At 52.0% G+C, this 23660-nt stretch overlaps 1 long non-coding RNA gene across 1 annotated transcript; it reads right to left on the bottom strand.

Moving 5' to 3' along the window:
* Window positions 1-651: 651 nt before the first annotated feature.
* On the bottom strand, window positions 652-1348 carry LOC311430073. Its single transcript, XR_014688538.1, has 3 exons — window positions 1301-1348; window positions 983-1127; window positions 652-846 (listed from the first exon to the last, which is right to left on the bottom strand). It is a non-coding gene; the product is annotated as an uncharacterized lncRNA (long non-coding RNA).
* Between the last annotated feature and the right edge of the window lie 22312 nt (window positions 1349-23660).

Raw genomic sequence — 23660 nt, 5'->3', positions numbered from 1 at the left:
TTCCCATGACAGTGTTCCCACATTGCCCAATTGAGGAATTCAGAAAAACATTGTTACCAGCATCTGGCTTCAAGGACAAGGTCTACGTGACTGCTAATCACAAGGGGCTTGTTTTCTTGCAGGTGGGGTTGTTTTCTTGTAGTTGTTTGTCTGAGTGCTTTTGACCAATAATCTTGGGTGAGACACTATCCGCCCCTGCTAAGTTCACTAGAAAAGTTAGGCTATTCGGGCAATAGAATGGAGCATGATCTGACCATACTGGTGTCTGTCGTGCTTTCGTCCGTGCTTCCTGCGACATGCTGGCACATTCCTCACCCACGAGAACTGGCATGGTACATTCAGCCTCACAGGAGGAGCGTTGCCAGTTGCTATGTGTATATAACGGTTGGACGTGATGATCTTTGAGGTGCTTTCCAACCTAAAGGATTCTATGGTTCTATAATTCTATGACTGTGAGAGGCCCAGGGCGCCAGGTTGGCGTGGCCTGCACCACTCTTTCTCCTGAGACCAACGACACAGAGAGGAGCACTGGGGGCAAAAGCCTGCCTGAGCTTTTATTCCCAGTAGAAGGCAGCTGCAGATGAGCTGAGGCTGGGGGCAGGATGTGTTGGGGCATCTGAATTCCTGGGGCACTGTCCTGAATTCCTGGGGCACTGTCCTGTTCCTATCAGTGATGTCAGCTGCCAGCACCGAGCGCCCTCCTGGTGCTGGCAGCTGGGCGCTGCTACTCCCACTCTTCTGCGATGAAGCTGCAGCACAAAGCACTGCACAGAGCCCGAAGCGCCTGTCTCCTGATGTGGGTGGGCCGTGGCTGGTGTGCCGGGGCTTGTGCGAGGTCATGGATGCCTGTGGGAGACAGAGAGGTGTAGGTTAGCGCCTGAGCGGGTGATGGGCAAGCCCCTGCCTTCCCCCCACACCACCACCAAGGCCTTTCCCCCAAGGGGAGGGGTGGCCCAGGACCAGCCAGCCCCCCTGCGCGTACCTAGCCCTTGCTCCTGCTCGCTGCTCTGAACAGGCCCATCCAAAAGTCCCCGGGACGACTCTTGTTTCTGGCACGTTGCTGGCTCGTCTGCTGGTGTAGCTTTGGTGCAGGAGGACTGCGCTTGGCCTCCCTGCTCGGCGGCAACCTGCATGGGGAGAGCAAGAGCACAGGTAGGTGATGGAAGGGATGTCAGCCCTTGTGCCTGGGGCGTCTGGGAATGGAGAGCAGCAGGCAGCTCCCCAGCACGCACACCCCACGCACTGCTTCTGCCTCGGGCTGCCCTCGGTGCCTGGAGACCACCACGCGCTCTGGGCTTACCTGGTGCCCAGGAACCGTAGCCAAGGGAGTAGCCACTGCTCCGGTTTCATCAACTGCTGTATAGTCAACAGGCTCTGGGGTGGGAGGAGGCACCCTGGGCCATGCAGCCGAGGGAGCAGTGGGTGCCTTGCTGGTGGCTCCCTGCATGAGGGCTACAGAATGGAGTAGCACTGCAGCAACGACAATCTCGGATGTTTCATCCAGCTCTTCCTCAGAGACACTGCAGGCGTGTCGTGCGCGTCCCTGGCTTTCAACCACCACCGCAGTGCTGTGCTCACTGGGGCAGGGACATGCTGATGGCTTTGCCTCTTGACCTCCAGGTGTCTGGGGAGGCGCTCTGTACCCCTCATCTTCGCAAATAGGGGCTGAGGGAGGACTTGCTGGCGTCCTCTCTGCTGGTGCTGGTGCTGGTGCTGTGAGAGGCGATCCGTGCCTCTCTTCCCCGGGACCTTCTGCCAGGGCAGCAGCTGACAGTGCAGTGTCCGTGGGCTCTGATGAGCCAAGAGAGGCGCTTGTTGGGTTTTCTACTTCTTGTGCTGCGGCCTCCCTGTCCACGGTGCTGGATGAACCGCCTTCTTCTGGGGGAAAAGCCACTGGTTCCTGGAAGAGTGTGGCGAACCTGGGGTTGATCCAGGAGTTGAAGATGACAATCTCTTCCCCGGGACCTTCTGCCAGGGCAGCAGCTGACAGTGCAGTGTCCGTGGGCTCCGATGAGCCAAGAGAGGCGCTTGTTGCGTTTTCTGCTTCTTGTGCTGCGGCCTCCCTGTCCACGGTGCTGGATGAGCCGCCTTCTTCCGGGGGAAAAGCCACTGGTTCCTGGAAGAGTGTGGCGAACCTGGGGTTGATCCAGGAGTTGAAGATGACAATCTCTTCCTCTTTGTCCCATCCCACAGGACCGCTTTCTTTCCTGCCTCGGCCCTGGCTTGTCCCCTCCTTGCTGCTCCCCTGCCTGGGTTTGACGTCGTGGGCTCTCTCTTGCTTGTGCTTTTCAACCCTGCCTGGGCTGGCTGGTGCAGGGTCTCTGCTGGCAGTTGTTTTTCCTGCACCTCCCCGACGATCGAACGCTGGCAGAGCAGCGGTCCACCTGCTCTCCATGTCAGTCTGGACGCCGGCTGATCTTGTTGCTGTCACTGGGCACCCCATGTGTGCCGGGTCCCCCAGTGCTGCCGGTCGTTGGCCTTGTTCCCGCATTTTCGCCATCGTCTTTGACATGACTTCAGACACAACAGACTGTGCTGTGTCCTGCAGCGCCGTGAAAGAGTCGGTGGGGCTGTGTGGGGCAGGGTGCCGGCTCTTCTTCAAATGCCGGGGCACTGCTGTGGGGAGAGGTGGTGTTCTGTGGCCTTTGGTCCTGGGACCTCTGCCTGATGGAGAAAGCCTTGCCCTGCTCTTGGCTTGCTCGTTGCAGGCTACAGCGTTTCTTATGACTGTGGAGACGAAGGACCGTACTGAGTACTCCACATCCTCAGCAGGGGCCACAGGGCTGTGTGGGACATGTTCCCGCCTCTCTGCCCTCACAGCCCTGTCCCTCTCAGCAGAGATGCACGGAAGTGGTGGCAAAAGCTCTTGCTGGCTGCGGGGCTCTTTTCCCAATGACTTTGCCCTTCCTCCCCCTGAAGATGCAGAGGCTGCTGCTTGCAGAGGGGGCAGCTTGCAAGTGGCCCTTTCAGACGATGATGTCTGTGCTGCAGGCACTTGCTTAGGTGCTGCTGTCTGAGTCACTGTCAGCCTTGGGAAAGGTGGCACGGCTGGCAGCTGGATTCTCTCGGCCTGCCTCACCCCACGGTGAGGCAGTGTCTTCATGTCTTGCGGCTGCTCCATCTGCAAGAGAAGGCGAGGAGAAAGGCCAAGTTACTTGGGCCATTTCTGCCATTTCCCTCCACGTCCCCCCTAGAAGTGCTGCTGTGAGCTGCCCTGCAGCGGCCCCCGGCACGCCCTGGCAACTCCCCAAGCAGAGCCGGGCTCAGCCTGCCAGGGTAATGCCCTGCCTGTCTCCTCCTGCAAGTGCTGCCTGCTCATCGCAGGCTGCCAGGGCTGCCAAAGATGTTCGACCGAACCCTCCTGGGGCTCCCGACTCCGTGTGGCAGCTGCCAGTGTGACGCACGCTCTCTGGGCACGACCGCACCGGCAGCCTGTCCGCATGGAGGGACGGTGGAGGCAGCTCCTGGCTGCGCACAGCCAGGTTGAATTAGGCCACGCTGCTCTTTGTGCCTCTGGGCACAGAACTGCCAGGGCCACGCGGGCTTCGGCTGTCCTGGGGGTGGGCTCTTCTTGGAGAAGCCCCAGGTTTGGGAATATTTGTGTCCAGGTCGGAGGTGCTGAGGGCCAGCTGGCCGACTCGCTGCAGCACCGTTCTCCTCATCCTGGTGCTCTCGGTGCCATCCCGTCACGCTGCTGTCCCTGTCTTGCTCCCTGAGCCTCACCTGGCGCCGCTCCTGTACGCTCCGCTGCCCTTCAGCGGGCTGGGAGTCATCCTTATTCTGCTGCTCCTCCATGCTGTGCTCCAGGTCCTCTGAGCAAGAACTCCAACGGGCACCCAGGGGAGCTGCTGCCTCCTGACAGAGCTGCTCTCCTGAGAGTGAGTGGGCAGCCCGGGGCTCGGGCTTTATAAGGGACACCGTTGCCGTGGGTACCCCTCCGTGTCACAATGGCCTTTGGGTACGCATCACAATGCCCCGGTGGTTGCCATGGGGCCCTCAAGCCCATATTCTGGCAGACACCCCAGGGACACCGTCTCACACACCCACAGCAGGGTCTGCATTGGCAGGCACCTCTGGCTCCTTCCAGCCAGTGCCCCTGGCTCAGCCCCAGCTCAGTCTTTCTCAGGGGAGTCAGCTTAGCTCCCTAACTGCTCCCATCAAGTGCTCCTTACCTGCTCTGCCAGGAGACTTGTCTGGAGAACAAGTCCTACGAGGAGCGGCTGAGGGAGCTGGGCTTGTTCAGCCTGGAGAAAAGGAGGCTCAGGGGCGACCTTATCGCTCTCTACAGATACCTTAAAGGAGGCTGTAGAGAGGTGGGGGTTGGTCTGTTCTCCCACGTGCCTGGTGACAGGACGAGGGGGAATGGGCTTAAGTTGCGCCAGGGGAGTTTTAGGTTGTGTTATAAATGGCTCAGTCTTCAAAATAGGATTAAATAAAAAAATAGGATTTATTAAAGGAATAGAGGTAAGCAAACCGTGCTGGGTGCACCGGGAGTCTCCGCTCCACCAGGACACACACCAGTTACATCAAGTAGCTGATTTTTATGCTCCTAGGCTAATACATACGCATTACTACTTCTAAAAAAAAAAAGGTTATTGTAATTAGCTTCCGGGGTCCAGTCCCTCCTACTGGAGCACGCGCATCAGTCTCCGGTGGTCCCTCTGGGGGTCTCTAGGGGTCTTTCATGCTGAAGGCTCGTAGTCTTCCTCTCCAAGTTTTTTTCTTGTCCTTCCCCTTTGTACTCCTTGGCACCGTGTCAAGTTTACGCAGCATCCCCTGCAGGTCTTGTCTCCTAGCCGTCCTTCAGCTTCTTTTTTTTCTTCTTCTTAATGTCTTGGCCACCTGGCCAGATATCAGAGGCTTGCACAGTATGCCATAACAGTCACTAGCTGTTATCAGGTGTTCTGAAACCCCCAGACATCAAAGGCTTCATACAAACACAAATAGTTTTCTTATTGACACTTCACAAGTAATTAAAACATTCCTCACCAGCCATTCACAGGGACAGTCACACCTATAGCAGTGTTAAGTTAATCCTGAAGAAGACAAAAAAAAAGGCTGTAACTGTTAGAAATAGAAGTTCAGAATAACAAAAGCAAACAGGTTCATAAATTTGAGGAGTATTTTCTGAAGACTTGGTAAATTGACTAGAATGAGGGGGAGACTGGGACACACTGCATCTGTGGTTCAAGAATTAAATTGCCAGTGCAGGACCCAGAGGCAGACAGGACTGTTCTTTATGGACACGAATTGTTAAAACATTCCTCACAATTGGATCTGAGGAAGAACTTCTTTACCAAAAGGGTTGTTAGACATTGGAGCAGGCTGCCCAGGGAAGTGGTGGAGTCACCACCCCTGAAAGTCTTTAAAAGACGTTTAGATGTAGAGCTTAGGGATATGGTTTAGTGGGGACTGTTAGTGTTAGCTCAGAGGTTGGACTCAATGATCTTGAGGTCTCTTCCAACCTAGAAATTCTGTGATTCTGTGAGATGCTCTGCTCGGTCGTCCGCGTAAGCTTCCTGGCTCTTTTGCCTGACTGCCCACACATCAGCAGAGACTGCACTCGAGCTTGGACGCCCATCGGGCAGCCCTGGCAGTGCAGCTGGAGCAGGAGCAGGAGCAGGAGCAGGAGCAGGAGCAGGAACAGGAGCAGGAGCAGGGATTCCTCCCGTGTCCGGGCAGCCAGAGGCCTGTGGCTCTAGGCACTGTGAAGGGCTCCCAGAGAAGGCGGGCACCAGGGAGGCGGTGGAGCTGGCGGAGAGGTGTCTTGAGGCTTGCTCTGGCGGGGCTGCGAGAAGAAAGCCCTGGGCAGCCGCAGGAAGATTCCCTGCTCCTTGCTTTAAGAGCAAGCTGTGGAGAAGCTTTCAGCGGCAGAGCCACAGCTGTGCCACGCTGCTGTTTAGCCCGCAGCTTCTCTGGCTGCTGAAGCAGGTCCTATGCTTCAGAGTTGTGGCTGAAACAGTGTTGGTAACACAACGGTGTCTTTGCTGGAACAGGTTGCCCCGAGAGGCTGTGGCGTCTCCATCCTTGGAGATCTTCAGAAGCACAATCCTCAGAATGGTGCGTAAAGCTAGTCCTTTGGGGAGAAAGAAAAGGAATTGGAAAAACAACCCCAACACTAGGGAAAAGGATAAAAAAGCACAGGTTAGATATTGTTCAATTGTCTGGCCTGAAAAGCCATTAAAAGGAACTTTGCTCCTTTGGCCACAACACAGGTCCGATGAAAATTCCCGCTTCAAGTTTACATGTAAACAATAAGACTCCTTTTCCGCAGGAGGAGTCAAGTTATGCTCCCTCTAACCCTAATATTGCAGCAGAGGCAGCAGGAGCTGCACCAGCAAGGAAGTATATGTGTAAGTGTATGTGTTTGAGACAAAGTATTGCTGTGAAGTGAGTGACTCCTCACTCTAGAGTAACACTTGTAACAGTAACAGTAGAAGTTGCTGTACAGCAGATACAACATGAGAATCCTGTAACGGGATGGCCTGTCCCCAATGGCAAGGGGTAGCACTGGCTCTGCGGCAATAAATCCAGGAAGGTGTTGCCCCTTGGCTGGAAGGGAGCTTGCACCCTGGGGGCAATAATTCCACGTGTACCTATTATTGAAGACCCACAACGCCAAAGCCCCCTTGAGACCGCACGCAGAATTACGAGGACTCCAGATAATCCTCTAGGAAACCGAAACAGGGAATTTCACTCACTGAAGAACTACAAAATAACACTCTGCATGCAGCCCAGGCACTGCGAGAGGAGCTAAGAAGCTTGTCAGAAACAGTACTCTGGAACCAAGTGGTATTCGGTTTATTAGTAGCCTCAGAGGAGAGCGTGCGCTGTAATTACTGCTAGTTGCTCTAGGCACGTAGATCAAAGGGGGCGAATGTGACTGATCTCCAAAGTATTTGGGAAAGAAACCAATCCTACTCAGAGCGGCTCAAGATGACGCTTCCAGGGGATTTAGAAACATTTGGGAGAAACTGGCTTTGCGGTTACCTGACTGGAATTGGCTCAAACAGCTGTTTGTTGGTGTTACAATGATAAAGGCATTGCATATCTGGCATCCCCCTGACTTTGGAAGAAAACCACTGGGCCCTAATGTTGGAAAAGCTCAAGAACGGAGGACGTGTAGAAGTGCAGAAACAGCAATAGGAGTGAGAAAAGAAGAGGGGGGCATTGTGAGAAACAAAGCTGTGTTTTTGCAGTGGCTGGTGTTTTTGCAGTGGAAAACTCTGCTAACCTTGCATAGTCAAAAGCGATTGTGCAGGCATGGCAGTAGCAAAGCAGTGGGGAGGACATTAAGCAGATAAAGGGAAGGTCCCGCTGTCCCAGAATAAGGAGGATAGCTAAGACAACCAGCATGAGCTGCGCAAAATTAGTAGAAAAAGAAAAATCACAGGCCCTCTAGTCACGAGAGATGAAGGAAAGGAAAAGGAGAAATTAAAGGTTGGTCAAATAAAATTGTACATATATGCTATCGAAAGGCATCGAGGAGTTTGTAAACCCATAGCACGCAGCCCATGAGGAAACAGGGTCACCATGAGTCAGGTGTCGGGTAATAGGGAAGAAAAGGTTATGGCATACTCTTCGTGTGCGCTCCTGCTCGCAGGAGGCCCGCCATTGCAACCGTGAATAAAATAGCTTCACAGAAGACCCTGACTGGAAACAATATTGAGACTTTTCTCACACTGGGGCGCTGTCCTGTGTCTCCCTGTGATGCTTCTGTGGGTGCTGCAAAGCTCCCTGAGGGCCTCGTGCCCACTACGCGCTCTGTGCTTACCTGGTGCCCAGGAACCAAGGGAGAAGCCACTGCTCCTGCTTCATCAGCTGCTGCTGGGCTGAGAAGATCTGTGCTGTCCTCCCTGAGAGGCTCTGCAGTCAAAGGAGAAGCCATTTCTTCTTCCTCTGGTGCTGCTGCTGGACCAAGAGGGGCTTCACTGGCTTCCTCCCCAGGTTGTCCAGCCCAGGGAGAAGCCACTGCTCCTTCTTGCGGCGCTGCTCCTGGACCGAGAGGGTCTTTGCTGACTTCGCGCACAGGGCCTCCAGCCAAAGGAGAAGCCACTTCTTTTTGTTCTTCCTCTGCTGCTGCTGCAGCGAGAGGGGCTTCGCTGGCCTCCCCCACAGGGCCTCCAGCCAAGGCAGAGGCTGAGGATGCAGAGTCTGCAGGCTCTGCTGTGGGAGGAGGCACCCTGGGCCCTGCGGCCGAGGGAGCACTTGGTGCCTTGCTTGGGGCTCCCTGGCTCATGGCTACAGCACGGCGTAGGACTGCAGAGATGATGATCCGGGCTGTTTCATACAGATGTTCGTCACAGGCACTGGAGGCATGTTGGTCGTGTCCCTGTCTCTCGGCCATCGCCACAGTGCTGTGCTCACTGGGAGTGGGACAGGCTGGTGGCTTTGATTCTTGCAACACTGCTGTGGGGGGAGGCGCTCTGTACACCTCATTTGTGCACACTGAAGGAGGACTTGCTGGCCTGCTCTTTGCCTGCTCACTGGGGCTGGGACATGCTGATGGCTTTGACTCTTGACCTCCAGGTGTCTGGGGAGGTGGACCTCCTGGCGGAGCTGTGTAACCCTCCACTGCCCTCCCAGCAGCAGCTGAGCATGCAGCCCAAAGTCCCCGCGCGTGGGGGTCCTGCAAGTTATCTCCTTTCTTAACAGGAAAAGTTTCTTTCTTGTAAGGGAGTCCATAAATATTGGCAAAGTGCTCCGAAACCTGGAAGACGGGCTTCTTTACATCGAGGAGCTTAAAGCCTGCCATGGGCCGCTCCTGTTTAACAGCAAAGAAGGTGCCCAGCCCAGGTACTGTGACACCCTGAAAAGCAAGAAATCAGGAACACGGGTCAGTATTTCTGGGGCTTCTCCAAGCAAGAAGATGGGCCCTCATGCCTTGGCCACAGCTCATGAGAAGGTGCCAGGCAGTGTCACTCTGCAGAGCCCTGGAGATGGCCTCAATGTCACGGATTTTCCCAGCTCCCTCCTTTTTTCCCTCTAAAGTGGAGCTGGGCTACTAAGAGCACAGCCAACACCCTCAGCTCCGTAAAATTCCCTCCAAGCAGTTCCCAACAAGTAGGGAAAGCCTTGAGTGCCAGCACCAGCGACATGCTGGCCTGCCCACTCTGGCCACGGGCAACACACAAACACCAGGCAGAATGGACCCCGTCCTTCTGCTGGAGCTGGGCTCTTCTTTTGTGCATACTGCCAAAGCAGCAACTGGAAGGCTGCAGGAAGGTTCCAGAAGCAGCGGCAGCAGCCCGGGCAGGGGCAGCCGCGAGTGCAGGAGCCGCTCCTGGGCTGTGGGCTCAGCGGCAGACGCCTGCCCCTGCAGGGGACCAGGCCCACCCAGAGCCTGCCCAGCGGCATGGGCCTTGCCCAGACATCCTGGGGGGAAGCCCTGGCCGCAACAAGTGAGCGGGGGGGATGCAGAAGCCCCTCACAAATGCTGACGAAAAACAGGGCCCTCAAAGTGAGAGGCCATGTCACTCACCATGACAGCCCCGGAATGCGGAGAAAAGCGGCACTGCTCGCTCCAGACAGCACGTTCCCTTCAGCACAAAGAACAAGAAAGGCCTCTTGGCTCTAGATGCCGCCCGACACCACTGACAGCCGTGCTGGGGACAGCCCAAGGCCTCAGCCAGCTTGTGGCGCGGGGGGCAGGTAGAACTGCCAAATGGCCGCCAGGGCTGTCAGAGGGTGGGGCTGGAGCCGCCCTGTCAGGGAGCAGCTTTTCTCTCTGTCTCCCTGCACTCAGGGAGCACTTTCCTGTAGATCCCCTTTCCTGTAGGGCCACAGCTGAGCCGAGCATGCCAGCACTGAGAAGGAAACTCTCTCCTTTCAGTCCCATACAAACCTCGAGAGTGCCCCAGGGGGTGTGCAAGGTGATCCATTTGGGTGTGGGAAGGAAATGCTAGAACTGCCATTTGTTTATTCATGAAATCTTGAAAGGGAATAAGGAAGAAGGAATGCTTCACGAGTGTTTAATATAGAGCTTGTGCCTGGCACCCTCCCTCGGTGTCTCCATGTGTCAGATGGCCACGTCGCACGTGGTCTGTGAGGGACGAGCGTGTGCCCCACAACACGGAGGGCTTCTCCGTGGCACCCTCACTCGTTCACAAGCTTTCAGCATTATGTGACGTAGCAGATTACATGGGCCGGGTTCAGTAGACTTCAGGATGATGTGCTTAAAAGGGATTTGAGGAAATCAGTTCAAAGGATGCCTATAGATTGGGATCTCTAAGGCCAAGGGCAGCAATTCAGCAAGAGGTATTCCACCCAAGTGGAATTGACAGCAACTTGCATCAAGGCTGCCTGATGAGAGATCAAAGTCCCCGAAAGTTTTAGGAGGAGAGAATGAAAACTGTGAGAGCATGTGAGAGAAAGAGAGCTCTTCACTTTCTTGTATGAGTGATGTGACAAAAAAAATTCAACTTGTCCTTCAGTTTTGTGCTGTGCAGATTTAAAGTCCCTGGGATAGGCTTTGGCCCTGCTGGCTTTCCTTCCTTTCTCCCAAGTTTCAAACTCTCTCTCTCTCTGCTTTTTGGCTATGTGCAGACCCGAGAGGTCATGGAAAAGCCGTTTTCCAAAAAGAGGCTCTTAACTTCAAAGCTCCCTTGGCAGCAGTACCAGCAGGGAAGGAAGACTTGTTGCTAATTCTGGGCTGAGTGAGGCCAGGTGCTTGATGCCTTTTTTTTTTTTTTTTTTCCTGGGACCAAAGGGAAGGTTGCAGTGAGCCGTTACCTTGAAGTTCCACCCTGGAAGGATCAAGAGCTCCCAGCTCTTCCCAGCTCTCCAGGCACAGGCAGGTGCTGATGCTGGATCCTAAGAGCACCTGGCTTTCAGCAAGGGCGAATCAGCAGCCTCAGCTAGGAGGCCTTCGTGGCTGTCTTGGGAGGCCACGAGTGGTGCTACTTGAACTGCTTAACAGTCCCACAAAAATTGTGAGGTGGATTATTGAGGGAACAGAGCATCTCTCCTATGAAGAGAGGCTGGGAGAGCTGGGACTGTTTAGCCTGGAGAAGAGAAAGCTCAGGGGGGATCAGTGGATAACTGCATGCCTGCGGGCAGGGTGCAAAGGCAATGGAGCCAGGCTCATTTCAGTGGAGCCCACTGACAGGACAAGAGGCGATGGGCACAGAAGCAAACACAGTGGCTTCCACCTGAACCTAACCTCAGGATACATTTCTGTAGTGTGTGGGTGAGCGAGTCCTCTCACGGGTTCTCCAGTGAGGCTGTAGAGCCTCCCTCCTCAAGGGGAGACACTTGAAAGCCATCTCCACAGGACATGCTCCTTGGACACTGGTGCTGGGTGGCAATGTTTGAGCAGGGGGTTGGCCAAGCTGACCTCTTCAGGTACCTTCCAACCTCAACCATTCTGTGTTTCTGTGAAATCAGAACACTACAAAGCCCGTGCTGGTGCTTCCAGCAGGAAGCAACAGACTTTATTGGGCTCGCAGCTGCTCACAGCTGCGAGGGGTCCTCGCTGGTTTCCCTGATGCTCGTGTCATCTTCGGCATTGGAAGCACAGGGATTTTCTCACCAACGCTAGGGAGAGAAAAAGAAAGGGTTCAAGTTTCCGTTCCAGTGAGGGCAGCGGAGTGACACTCCCTGCTCCCTTCAGCCCCAGTCCTGTGGAGCGTGCATATGCAGGAGTCCCAAGGCTCTGTGTGGCCTTGCGGGGGCCCCTCGAGTCCCAGCCAGTGACAGGGAATCTACGCAGCGCCAGGCTGAGGCGCTGTGTGAGGCCGGGCTGGAGACCTTTGGCCAAGCAGCTACGGAAGGCCCGGGCAAGGGTTCTCGTGAGCCCGGGGGCCTCATTGCCCAAGGAAGGGGCTGTTGCTAGCGGAATGAAGGCTGTTGCAGGAGAGGTTTACCAAATCAGAAGATCCTCTGCAGAATTTCCAGGGATGTCAACAGCTCTGCTCTTGGTCTTGTCTTTCTGCAGGACCTCCTCTCTCCTCTCCAGCTGTTTCCTCACGCGCTCAGTCCGCACTGAAAGGCAGCTGCAGCAACAGAGAAAAAAACTCTCAGGTGGGCTCTGAAGGCCCTCACCTCTGGCTGCCAAAAACAGGGAGCACAGCCTCCTTCCATTGTGGGTGCGTCACTGTCAGCTGCAGGGGAGCTTTAGGACTTTGGGTCTGCAGGGGGACAGCTGGAGACCCACGGTCTCCACGGTCATTCCCTCCGCGAGGCAGCCAGGGGATGGAGAGCCAAAGCCCAGAGCTGAGCCGCCCACATATTGGATCCCTCGGGCAGCGTGCTGCAGCTCAGCTTTTCCTGGCCTTTTTGGGTGCTGGCCCACACTTACCTGGCACTCGGTTTGCTCAGAGGAGCTGCCTCAGCCTTCTTCTCCGGCGGGTGAGGGATGAGGACATGCTGCTGTTTCATGTCCACTGGCACCATCTGCAGAGACTTTTTCAGTTCCACAAGTGCCATGGAGGAGGCGCTCTCTGTCTGCAGCCTCTGCATTTCCATCTGCGTCTTCTGCTACAGGGGAAGCAGAAACAAGGAACATTTTTAGGGGGAGGTGCTAACGTGGGAGCTGTCCCATGGCAGTGGGGCAGTCGTCCCCTCAGGGTTTCCGCAGGCTCAGGGCAGTTTCCCTGCAGCCTGCTTTCTCTCAGAAAGGCAGCATGAAAGGGTAACACCCTCAGCCTCTGAAACTAAGGGCAAGAACACTTTCACTGCAGTGGGCTTTGCAGGAGCCCTTGTCCTTCTGAGAGGAAAACAAGGCTCAGAAAGGGCAGGTTTTTCATTTTAGACTAGCTTCCTGGTGGAGCTCAAAGGCAAGAGTGTGAACATGCCCCCCTGAGAGAAGAGAAAGGTTCTTTCTCGAGTGCTTGAAAGCACTTGTCATACCATGGCCCTGTGTCTCAAGCAGCATATTTCCTACAGGGCACAAGGGCATGCAGTTATTAGAGAAATGTCAAATCTCCATGACGGCAACCCGTGAAACAACCCGGCAATGGGCACACAGATGCAGTGGCTACCTGTCCTCCTCTCCGTTGACCCTCACAGGCAGGGGCTTGAGTTTGGGGCCAGGCCACAGCACAGCTCTTGCCCTTCCCCTCTTCTGCCATTCTTGAGGAGCTCTCCTCACGGGTTGTCAGCAGCCTGCAAGCACAGAAGAGGAGGATTTCCTGCTCTAGTTTTTGCTCACCAATCAGGTCCCCAGCAGGGAAAGGGAAGTTGGTGGGGCATGTGTCGGGACCCCTGTGGAATTCACCGAGACCCTGTGTCTAAGGAAAGCCGCTCGATGACTCAAGGAGAAGAGCCCAGGGGCTGCTTCTTTAAGGTTCCCCGCAGCCTCACCTGCGAGAAGGCTCTTTTTCCACTGCAGCCTGGCCCAGCTTTGCCTCCCCTTTCATCTTGGAGAGTCTGGATAGAGAGAGACTCTGGGGTGTGAGCAGCCGGCTCTTAATACGAGGCATCCCTGTAAGGAGGAAACGAGAAGGACAGTCAGAGCTGCTGCTTGGTGGCCACACAAAGAGGCAGGGAATGAGCCTCCCTGCTGGATCCGGTGCTACTTGTAAAAGGCAGAGCAAGCTGGGAGATGGGTTGGCCTAGAAGGGAGTCTCCTTGGCCACTGGCATTTCACGGGTGGGGATGGGAGTCCTGGGACTCCCTGCTGCCATTGTACCCCACATTCTACCTTTGGACACATCTAATCCAGAGCGGGGCTTTCAGTAGACAGGAGCTCCAGGAGGCCAGCGTGGAAGAGGCCTGAGCACTGCCGAATGCTACGGGAAGCTCTGGGCTGCCCTGCCATTCTGGTTCCTACGAGGGCCCAGCAGAGCTACTGCCGCAGGGAACTGGGGTCAGAGGAGGGGCCTCATCCTGTGCAAAGCGCAGCCTTCCAGCTTTGCCTCCGTACCCCTTGCCCTCAGGAGGACATTCAGAAGGGAAGGGCAGAGAGGTCTCCCAGGGGCTGTCACTCCCAGGAGCCCGCTCTCACATTACCTGTTCTGGTAGACTCTCCCTCCACACTTGCGTCTCCCTTCTTCTCCAAAGCAGGGTGCTTGGGTGCTTGGAGAGACCCTTCCCCTGCAGCTCTTCCCCGAGGTATGTAGAGCCCAACCCTGGAAGCAAGATAAATGCAGTGTGACTCCGGGGGACTCTGGACTCTGTGACTCGGTACCTCCCAACCTCAACCATGCTCTGTTTGTGTGAAATCGGAACAGTACAAAGCCTGTGCTGGTCCCTCCAGCGGGAAGCAACAGTCTTTACTGGACTCACAGCTGCTCACACCTGCAAGGGGACTGCGCTGATTTCCCTGATGTTCGTGTCATCTTCAGCGTTGGAAGCACAGGGACTTTCTCACCAACGCCAGATCCTCTCACCAACGCGAGATCCTCTGCAGTCTTCCCAGTGACGTGCACACCTCTGGTCTTGGTCCTGTCTTCCTGCAGGGCCTCCTGTCTCTTCTCCAGCTGTTTCCTCACCCGCACACTCCGCACTAAAGGCAGCTGCAGCAACAGAGAAGAAACCTCTCAGGTGGGCTCTGAAGATCGCCACCTCTGCCTGTCCCAAGGGCCCGGAGAACAGCCTCCTTCCAAAAAGCAGGAGATCAGAAGATCCTCTGCAGTCTTCCCAGGGATGCCCATAGCTCTTCTCTTGGTCCTGTCACTTGGTCATTCATCTGGGATTTCAGCAGCTGGACGTTGTTACTTAGGCTGTGAACAAAGTCTGTGGAAAATTGCCTTTGGACTCTGCTCTTGCAGAAGACCAGACGGCCAATGCCCTTGAAGATGAAGTCCACACCCTGCTTCTCTGCACGGGTGTAGGAGAGAAAGAGCAGGGTCTCCTGAATGCAGCGCTGCACGGTGTCCCGAGGAATGCTGGTGTGCAAGAACAGCCAGGCATAATTCAGGACACCAGCTGGAGGTACACCTGAGGGAAAAGAAGCAAGGAGCAAAGGAACTAAGACAGGCCTGCAGAGGACGGCAGTCCCGTTTGGGCAGCAGCTGGGCCCTCCAGCACTGATGCCCTGCTGCTGCTCTGCACCTGCAGCTGCTCCAGCTGCCCAGAGGAGAATCAACCGCCAACGCAGCCATCAGGGTGCCAACAGCACGGACAGGGACGTTTCCAGGAGCCGCTACCGGCCAGAAGGTGCTAGGCGTTGCTGGGATGTAGTGGGATACTGCATCCCAAACTTTCACAATCCCTGAAAAGCAAGGGAAAGAGAGGTCATGCTGCAAGCCAGCCTGCTCCTGCAGCACAGCCCTGGTGGCCATGTGGACTGGTGCCCGTGTCCCGAGACCCTCCCTCTCTCTCCCCACAAGAAACTGTGGCTCGAGAGGGCTGTGCGGGTGCTTTTTCTTGAGGCAACTCCTGTCGGGGTCACCATCATCTGGGAGGTGCATGAGAGTTGGGAACATGAGGTGGCTGCTGCACAGGATGGCAGCACTCCTGGCCTCCATCTCTCTCTGTCCCTTCTCCACTCGTAGGAGCGGAGGCTTCCCCTAGCCCAGCAAAATTGTCATGGCCCCTGCAAACACTGTCCCGATGGGCTTATCGTGCTCCCAGCCAGAAATGGGAAAGAATAGAGGAGACAGCTGCCAGCTCTTCTCTTCCCGTTTCTCACAGCTCATATGCAGCACGGCTGAGGCTGCTTGCCACTGTCTTTATTCAGTAATATTTAGCTTGTACATGCCAGCACCTTTCACATTCGTTCCATACGCAAGTCTTCTCACTCAGCCTAAGGAAGGGAAGAGAAAGGAGGAAGGTTCTAGGTTGATGGAGACATACTCACAAATACTTGCCTTTTTCAGCAAGAGACCCCAAAACGGAGGTTTCCTTAGACCCGTCCTCATCTCATGAACTCAGCCCCGAACACTGCTGCCATCTCCTGTCAGTTAACCCCAATAGGTTATAAAATGAGCCCCACAGCTGCTCGCTCACTCCCCTGCAGTGGGGTGAGTAAGAGACTCAGATGGGTCAAAGTGAGAAAAGCTGCAGGTTAATGGGACGACATTTTTACAGGTAGAGCAAAAGCTGGACCTGCAAGCACTGCCAGGAGCCAGCTCTCACATTGCCTGCTCTTAGTGTCTTTCTCCATCCTCACTACTACTCCCTTGTTCATCTTCTCTGTGTCCCCTGGGGTGTCTGAGGAGCTGTTCATCTCCAACCCCTCCAGATTCTATGCGGTCAGTCAGGGGCCACAGAAGCAAGCATACTCACTTGGGAAAGATAACAATGCTACCAGAGCTCATCTGCGAGAGGGCCAGATGTGGCTGAACGCATCATCCCTCGCCTCTGCGAGAGAAGCAGCCCTGGGTGAGATCCCATCCAGGACAGGATCCCCTTCACAGCAAAATCAGCTAACCTTCAGGCTGCTCAGGCAAAAAAACAAACCTTCCTCCCTTCCTTAGAAACAACAGAAGCCGCTCAGCTAGCATGCACACCCAGGTATAACATTGCCTGACTTTGTGCGTAGGTGAGACTCAACTGCCTCAGACAGGAGATAAGTCAGACCCACCACAAGTCCTTCTGGATGGCCTCGGGACTTCCCAAGAACCCTGAGCAGTGTTGAAGCCCTCAGAAACTTACACTGAGACAGGTTTCCAGAGAACCACACAGCCAGTGGCCTTAAAGCTGAAGTCTTGATCCTGCTGCTCTGCCATGGTGTGCTGAGGAACGCAGTCGGTGGAAAACTGCATTTGGACTCTGCTCTTGCGGAAGACCAGATGGCCAATGTCCTTGAAGACGAAATCAACAGCCTGCTTCTTTCTAAGGGTGCAAGAGAGGAAGAGCAGGGTCTCTTGAATGCGGCGCTGCACCGTGTCCCGAGGAATGCCGGTGTCCAAAAACAGACAGGCATAATTCAGGAAAAGAAAACGAGATACACCTAACGGAAAAGAAGCAAGGAGCAAAGTAACTACACAGGCCTGCACAGGAGGGCAGTCACCTCTGGGCCTCTGCTGGACCCTCCAGCATTGCTACAGAGCTGTCTTGCTGACTGCTCGTCTGGAGGAAGAGAATCCCTGAAAGACAGAGCTCCAAACGCCTGGGGCAGCACAAAGCAAGAGGACTTTCACCAAGTATTGCAATCAATGGTGGCCACTATATAAGCTAAATGGCCACTTTACGGATCAATCGACTATAACACTATCTTGCAATTCATGTTTTTGAGGAGAGAAGGAAAATGGGATGAGATGTTGTATATTGATATGTTGTTTCAGTATCTTGGAGGGAAAAGGTATGGAATTAAGTTGGCCCCTGACTGAGCTTTTGGTGCTGGCATTAGAAAAGTACAGGCTGGAGAAAGATACAGGAAGTGCTAAAAGGGTTGTTGAAGGTGTTAAAGGTGTGGCATGTAGTATTTGACAAAGCTGTTTGAAGTCGAATGAGCGGGGAAAGAAGATGTAGGAATGTTAATAGGTCTGCCTCAGCCCGAGGCTGAGATCTCAAAATGACTGGTGTGAGCCCTCTGGGGCAGAGGGACCCTGATGGGTCCCAGACAGTTGGCATGGAAACAGAAAAGCAGCTAACTCTTAAAACAACCTGAGTTCATGTGTGAGCTCAGATTGCTAATGGGACTGAACTTTCAAAGAGAAAAATAATAATAAAAAAAAATAAAAATTGGACCTGGCTTCAGAAAACAAACAGAGGCAATTGGTTAGCCTCTTTCCAGGGCAATCAGCCCCTGATACCGGAAAGAAATTGTCTTAGTTTGCAGGATAAGCTAACAACAGTCAGGAATGATGGGGACCTGGGGCATCTAGCCTAGCAGGTCCACTGGTTGAAATAAAGCTAGGGAATGAAGAAGTGAAGCTTGAATTTTTTGTTGGTTACGGGCGCTTCTTTCTCTGTGTTAATTAGTCCGTAAATGTAATAGGAGCAACTGGCCAACAGGAAAAGGCATTCTTTTGCAATGCTTGAAATTTAAAATGGGAAAAAGGATGGGAATTACAAAATGAGAAAAACGGTCAAGTTTGGTTCATGGTACTAGCTTTAAAGGATGCCCTTTTCTGCCTGTCCGTGGCAACTGAAAACCAGAAACTCTTTGCCTTTGAGTGGGAAAATAATAATAGAGGATGGAAAACTCAGCTTACTTGGGCAGTGTTACCACAGGGGTTCAACAATAGCCCCACCATATTCGGGAACTGTGATCTCGAAGCTTGAAAGACCCCTTCGGCTTTTCGAAAAGGGGACATTGTTGCAATGCGCAAATGATAGCTACTGAAGAAGAAAAGGAATGTGTATAATGGACTGTTAGTTCACTACATTTTTTCAGCACTAATACTGTGAACCCAGCCTCTTTCCTCAGTAACAGAGCTTCCAGATCACCCATTCATGATTGCATCAAGACCATGGACACGGTATCCTCCAGCTGACCAGACTTAAAAGAAACACCCCTAGAAGATGCGGAGGATTGGTAGACAGATGGCAGCAGCTTCGCCCGCCAGGGATTTTGCCTCACAGGATATACGGTAACAAACATCAGCCCAAAAGGCTGAAATCATCACTTTGATAAGAGCTTTTGAGCTGGCAAACATTTGGACAGATTTGAAATATGCCTTTGGTGTGGTGCATGCACACAGGGCAATTTGGAAAGAGAAAGGACATTTATCTTCTTCTATCTTCCTCAATTAAACATGCAGAAGAGGCTGATAGCAGTTATTAGAGAAGAAGGAAAAAGGAGGCCCAGACAGGAACAGCCCCGACTAGGCAAGGAGCAATGCGCCCTGTGTAAGAAATTTGGGCGTTGGCAAAAGGAAAGCCCAGAACGGAAAAGAAATGGAAAAGGGAACCGGAGAAGGGAGGTGGTGGTCGCACATGCAAAAGACGACTAAAGAGGACTGGGGGAATCTACCCCAGCAGATCTGTTGGTTACAAAAATGAAGATGGGGAAAGAGGGAAAAGAGGTGGAACTTATGCTGAATGCGGGGGCAACATATTTGGTTTTAAAGAAAGCATTAGTATCAGTGGGGAATTATTGCATTGTAGTGAAGGGGGCAACTGGCCAATCTGAAATAGCATATTTCTGCAAGCCACTGAAATGTAAATATGGGAAACAGTGGGGCATTCACAAGTTCCTATGCATGCCCAACTCCCCCGAGTAACTCCTAGGGAGAGATTTATCGTAAAGATTACAAGCAACCATTTCATTCAAAAATGGGGAGATTATTCTGGAGGTAAATGATCAAAGATATGTGGAAGTGTTGTGTTTGATATTGACAGCTATCGAGACCAAAGAGGAAATTAGTGAGGAAATCCCAAGTCAAGTGTTTTCTCGAGTATGATCTTCTAATGTACCACGGAAGGCAAAAAATGCACTTAAGCAGTGTCCCTTGAAAAAGGAAGACAGAGAAGGAATTAGCCTGATAATTGATTAACGTGCTTAACACCAGAGCTAACTTGGTTTACCGTTTTACACCTGAAGGATGCCTTCTTTTGCCTCCCTCTCCATGAAGCCAGTCAGAAAATCTTTGCATTTGATTGGAAAAGCCTTACGAGTGGGCACAAAACACAGCTCACGTGGACGAGGTTGCCTCAGGGCTTTAAGAACTCACCCACCTTATTCGGAGAACAACTTGCAGAGGACTTGGAGACCTGGAAAGCCCCATCAGGAGAAGGAAGGCTGTTGCAGTACGTAGATGACCTCCTTATAGCCACCCAGACAGAGGAAGCATGTGTGGCCTGGATGGTAAGCCTCCTAAACTTTCTGGGACTACAGGGGTACAGGGTATCAAAGAAGAAGGCTCAGGTGGTAAAGCAGAAGGTGACCTACCTGGGTTATGAGGTTAATGCCAGACAACGGACCCTGGGGCATGATCGTAAAGAAGCGATACGTCAAACCCTGAAACCCGAGACAATAAAAGAACTGTGAACCTTTTTGGGAATGACGGGGCGGTGCAGATTGTGGATCTATAATTACGGATTGCTTGTAAAAGCGCTGTGTGTGCTCATTGCAAACGGGAACAGGGACCTCCAATGGAGAAAGGAGGCCATGTGAGCCTTTGACCAACTAAAGAAGGCTCTCATGTCAGCCCCAGCTCTGGGACTTCCAGATGTGAATAAACCATTTTTCCTCTTCTCCCATGAGAAACAGGGGATTGCCCTGGGAATACTAGCACAGGACCTGGGCCCATATCGAAGGGCAGTTGCTTATTTTTCAAAGCAGCTGGATGCTGCTGCCAAGGGATGGCTGGGACGCCTCAGAGCCGTTGCAGCAGTGGTGCAAAATATCCAGGAAGCACACGAGTTCACCTTGGGACAGAAAATAACTGTGCTGGTGTCTCACACAGTGTCCACAGTGCTGGAAGTGAAAGGCGGTCACTGGCTTTCCCCACAAAGGTTCCTGAAATCAGCAGAAACCAAGGGGAGCCAGTACACCATGACTGCCTGGAGACCATTGAAGCTACCTACTCCAGCCGTCCAGATCTGAAGGACACTCCTTCTGATGAGGTGGAAATATGGGAGCAGCTACGTCATCAGCGGAAAACAACACGCTGGGCATGCAGTTAACACTTGCAAAGACGTAATAGAATCTGGACTAAATAATGAGATTATGGGAAGCAGTTCAGCTGCCTGAAAAGGCAGCAATCATGCACATTAAGGCACACCAGACAGTGAGCTCAGAATTGGAGGAAGGAAATGATCTGGCGGACAGAGAGGCAAAAGAAGCAGCAGAAGGTGAGGTAGCAACTGAGGGAGCCCTGATTCCAGACAGGCAAATTCCCCTTGAAGGTAAGCTTGTATGTAACAAAAAGGATAGAAAATTAATCAAAAGTCAGAAGGGAAAATATAACCAAGAGGGATGGGCTATTACCAAAGAAGGGAAGGGAAGCTAGTCATCGCCTCCAATTTATTGTGGTCACTGGTAAAGAAAGAACACTGGAAAACACATTGGGGAATAGACGCTTTGTATAGCTATCTAATTGGAAAAAATATTGCCAGGAACTAATATGCGACCATCACTCAAATAGCTTAATATTGTGATCTTTGTCTCCAGACTCACCCCCAAAATGCCCCCAAAGCAAAACTATGTCAAACTGGAAAAGGCCATGGGCCTGGGCAACAGTGGCAAATTGACTTTTCTTGAACTTCCAAGAAAAGGGGGGTGTCGATATTTACTGGTGTTAACAGATACCTTTTCAGGATGGCCAGAGGCTTTCCCCAGTAGGACTGCCAAAGCCTGAGAGGTAGCTAAGTCTCTTGTAGAGAAAACTTTGAAACCACAGTGGGAAGGACTATACCAGGTGCTCCTTAAAACCTTCACTGCAATTAAGATCAAGGAACAGAGTGCCTGGATTCACTGTTAGCAAGTGAAGAAAGCTCCAGAACCCCCTGGAAAGTAACGCCAGGTGACGGTGAACTGAAACTAAAGCTCAGTCGAGCAAAATGAGGACATCACGGTCAGGAGTATTTAGTAACATGGTTAGCAGGAATTTAGTTAACAGAATTGTTTTATTTCTATGGCTTATAAGTCGTAACTGTGATTCAAGAAGATGCCTCTATGATAATAGAGAATGGTGAGCGGCCTTGGTCTGAAGCTGTAACAACAGAGGATAAGAGCGTTAACGGAAAGTTAGCAGTTGTGGTTATTTGGCGAACAAATGATGACCATTTATATACATTACAAGAATGGCAAAAATTAGGGCAAGAATGGACACACCGAAGAACCGTAGGGGACGAAATTAAAATAGGGTGCCGAATGATTAATGGAACGACCCACGAGAAAGTAACGGGGATTTTAGTAAAACCTATTTCCAAAAGTGGCCAACAAGAAGGTTGTATCCACCCAGGTAAATCAGATTGGTGGTATAATTTTGTATTTACACAGACTGTAGTAATTAGCTGTTTTTGGCTGTACTTCCTACAACAGTGGGACAAAACTAAAACAGCCCCTACAATCATCCTTATTGGCATTGGGAACTAGCCAATGGCAAATTTCACAGGTGTTACCGAGATGGGAAAAGGCTGAAGACCAAGACCACAAACTAAGAATAGATGCACTTAGTATGGTTCGAGATAATGTATCTTTAGCTCTTAGCTGTATACAAGCACAGTTATGGATGCAGGCAACGGCTGCCTTGATCATTACGGAAGGAAGTGAAGGCATTTTTCTGGCTGAAGTCCAAAAGGCTGTTTGGGACAATGCCAATGATTTTGAGAAGAAGTTCCAGTCTTGGTGGACTCTGGTACATTTTACCTATGATCCCATTGTTAACATGGCTACTGCCTTTGTGCCTACTATAAGTAATGCCACAGTTTATGTTATCCAGCCCATCGTTGCACCAGGATTAAACCATGAGGAGACAGTGCTCTATCCTTCGGAGCATAGAACATGGGCGTGGATGGAGAATGGGAAATGGCAGTCTGTAAATCTAGAATCATGTGTTACCTGGGAACAACAAGGATTTATTTGTGAAAGCAACACCACTGATGCTCAGGATGTATGTCTTGACACGCAACAAGGCGTTTGCCACTTTGAAATTCATCCAAATACTAGTCAAAAGACTGTGCTTGGATATATTGGTCAAGGCTGCGTCTGTTTAAGAACTGCTTGTGCTTTTGTACAAGTAGAGAAGGAAGACATGACTCTCCCTAGCAAAAATCATTCTAACTTTTCTATCTCTAACTTTGTTAGAATTGTCAGGTGTGATTTTCTATATTTGGCACCAGTGGTATCCCACCAGTTGATCAAGTCTAACAACACAATGTATCACAAGTTATTACCTACACCTGCTGGGGTGAACCTCACGTTAGTGAAGCAACTAGTTAAACACCAAGACCTGATCAAAAATATTTTTAAAAGAAAGCATTCAGGAAAATGGAAAGAAGACTCTAATCACTGTCCATCATGATACAAAGGAAATAAGCAGAGATTTGCAAAGAGTAAAACAAGACAAATCACAACTGGTGGGACGCACTCTTAGGATGGTCGCCAACTGCAACTGGGATTTTGAACACATTGTGTCACCCGGTTGTTGTTTTACTGATATTAGTTGGTATAAGTTTAATATTGTCTTTTGTAATACTTTTGGAATTGGAAATGGTTACAATGAATGGCTATACTAGCTTCCCTGACAAAGGTACATGGCAAGGCATTGAGGGGTACATACCATAGAGACTGGGAAGAAGAATTTTTGTATTAAGTAAAAGAATTTACTAGATTTTCCAGAAAAGGGGGGAATAATCCCATGAAACATGGGATTAGAAATTAGAGAGTGATTGATTAAGAATGAATGTGTAGGCGACACTCATTGCTTAATATGTGCTACATTTGCCATGTGCCTGTGCTGCGCTTAGCCCTCCAGATAACAGGAGCCCCCGGGACTCCAAGAACCAGATCAAACCAACCTTATGGTTCGGACTGTGACCAAGGGCTCAGAGATAAGGAGCACTGTTCTTAAAAGGACAAGATAAAAAATGTCAAACATGCAAGGCCTCGAGATAACAGGAGCCCCTCAGGCCCGGAGAACTGGACCAAACCAACTTTATGGCCCAGATTATGACCAAGGGCTCAGAGAGCATGCGCAAGGAGGCGAGGTGAAAAGTTCAACCCTGATGAAGACATCTGACTTCATCCTCACGACCCTCAGTGCCCACCACCAGAAGGCACCGCGCAAGCGCAGAGGGGAGGAGTTTATGGAAATGACTTCTTGGAGCTAATTTTAATACTAAGCGGGGACAGGTTATGAATATGTATAGGCATACTGGGA

Source organism: Aythya ferina (genome assembly GCF_964211825.1).
Source record: "Aythya ferina genome assembly, chromosome: 1".
Taxonomy (NCBI): Eukaryota; Metazoa; Chordata; class Aves; order Anseriformes; family Anatidae; genus Aythya; species Aythya ferina.
Note: the sequence above shows the minus strand (reverse complement) of the source record. Positions and strands in the feature narration are given on the sequence as shown.